The following is a 2,488-nucleotide window of genomic DNA, read 5'->3' on the forward strand; positions in this document are numbered from 1 at the left end:
CAAAAATGATGCAGCAAAATAAGATGATTGGGATCAGAACAATTTTCTCTCGGGGAAGGTGTTTTGTTATTTCCTAAGTGTTCTGAGAGAAGGGGCCAGGTAAAATTTGATGAGGGCGCTAACTTACAAGGCAGTGTTTGTGGACGCCAAGTGCTTCTCCCTGCTAATTCCAGATTATAGGAACTGGGCCCACTTCTGCAGCAGGAGCAGGAAGAGCCCGGTTTCCAACTCTGGTCAGCGTGAGGGGATCAAGTTCTCTGCCTGCCCTTGCATACTGAGCAACCCTTGGGTGACTGTCAAAACAGAGCAGGAGATTCCTTTCCCATGTGCACGTTCGTGTGTTCATCCTGTAGGAGAGCAGCTTCAATTGTGTGGGTCTGGACATGCAGTACTATCTGGCCCTTTTGTTCCTGTTCTGTCCTATGGCGGTTATTAAAGTCAGTGGTATATAATTATGGAGAATTAGATGGGGTGCGGGGGAAGAGGAGTCGGCTGCTCTGCTGCTCCCAGTGAGTAGGAGGTGAATATGGCAGAGTGGGAGTTAATAGCATTTCTGCAGCTCCGAGGGAGTGTGGTGGTCTCTCTGGATTGCAGTGGGGTGAGGGGAGTATGGCAGCTTTGCTGCTGGGCTCCGTGGGCGCTCTGGGAAGGCAGTGGCTATGGAGGGAGCTGTGGCTCTTGCAATTAGTTGCAGGGAGATTTGGGGGCAGAAGGAGACCAGCTCTCTGTGGGAAGGGGTCTGGCATGGCTGCAGCGTCTCTCCTGCAGCTACTGCTTATGGGGAAGGGCAAGCCTTGTGCTCGCAGCCAGGGAAGGGCGGTGGCTGCTGACACGCTCCCTTTTTGCCGCAGAAGGATGCTGAGTCACTTCTGCAGCGCCTGCTCCTCTTTGAACTTCCCAGTCTTTCCTATCACTGTAGCTACAAAAGGTGATGCTGAATCTATTTCTCCTTTGGTAATGGATCTTCCTGTTCCTCTAGAGAGCAGCAGTAATATTTGATGAATGCAGTGAGTGCTGCAGCAATTTTCTTCTTTAAAGGAGCCCTCCTGGGCATTGAATCAGCAATGATTATCCATCGGGCAGACATTTCTTGGAAGAAGGGCTAGGGTGGGGGAAACATGATTTTTTTGTGTGTTTTGCTGGAATAGGCAGCAATAAAGCACTCTGCACCGCTACTTTCCTCTGCCTGCTGTACAAGCTATTCCTTTAATCTCCTTTTTCCTTAGGGATTGCTGCAGAACATCTCAGTAAAACTCTCAAAAATCATCCAGCGTGCAGCTTTGGGGAGGATGCTCTGCAGGAAAATAGGAATGCGAAAGATGGATCTCGGTGCAGAACTGTGCTTGTTTCACAGAGCCAGGGGCCTGGGGAGAAACGGGTGCTGACAAACACTGATGGCTGGCATAGAAAAAAACTTTCATCAAAATTTCACTGTTTGTCCTTCCCAAACATTAGTGGCAGTTAATATCTGCAGTACCAGATAGGAATTTATGAAATGAAGGGTCCTGGTCTCCTGAAAATCAAAGTACTTGTTTGAGCGAGCTTTCTTGTCAGTGGATGATGATTCGTTGCTTACAGCTCTATATTGAACTATCCTATGATCTTACTTCCTTTGCATTACTACAGAGAGGTGTTACACTGCAATTTTTTAAGATTAGCTCATAATTCCTATTTTAAAATCCTGTTTTCATTTGTTTAGCGCTTCTATATTTAATACTGAAAAGAAAAAACAAGGCCTAGCTTTTGTTTTAGAAGCTCTTTAGCCTTTCCATATTTTAAAGCAAGGTCTTGAAATTTAATAATGGCGAGCTTTATTGCACAGTTGTATCTTGTTTTGTTATGATGCGTTATGAAGTCTTTTAATGAAGTGATCATGCTCAGGTTTTTTTCCAGAACACTTGTAAATTTGTACGGTAAACTGAAGTTTATATATTAATATACTTTTTTTATCCTCTCCCTGTAGTGTTTAACCCTATGCACTGTTTACAGAATGCAATCCAAATTCTGCATGGAATACCTTTAGTTTTTATATGGGTTTTTTTCCCATGGTGATCACACACTAATTAATGCTAAAATGCATAAAATAGTGAAATATATGTAAGAAGAAACATTTCACCATCTAATAAACCATTGAAAGCCAGTTTTTTCTTGAAGTTTTAGGATGAAGCAAGGCCAGTTGTGGCCAGTCCCACAATAAATCTGGCTCACTGGCTCTTTCTGGCCTGAAATCCAGCTATGGGCTTGAAAATAGCCATGAGAGCTGCAGGATACATTAGCTACACAAGAAAAACCTTCATCGTTAGTGCCTGCTGCTTCTAACTCTAGCTTTTACATTAGTTCAGTGGCTACTGCTAGCCACAAAACTAAATCTAGTCAGCCGTCCTTGGGACAGACCTGCTCTCAAGCTCATTGAGTCCTAATCCTGACTTCTTTGGGAATGTGACTTTCGGGGAGAATTTGCTGGAAGGATAAGAACTTGAAAACTTGT

Source organism: Egretta garzetta, unplaced genomic scaffold, assembly GCF_000687185.1.
Source record: "Egretta garzetta isolate BGI_Z169 unplaced genomic scaffold, ASM68718v1 scaffold233, whole genome shotgun sequence".
In the NCBI taxonomy this organism is placed as follows: domain Eukaryota; kingdom Metazoa; phylum Chordata; class Aves; order Pelecaniformes; family Ardeidae; genus Egretta; species Egretta garzetta.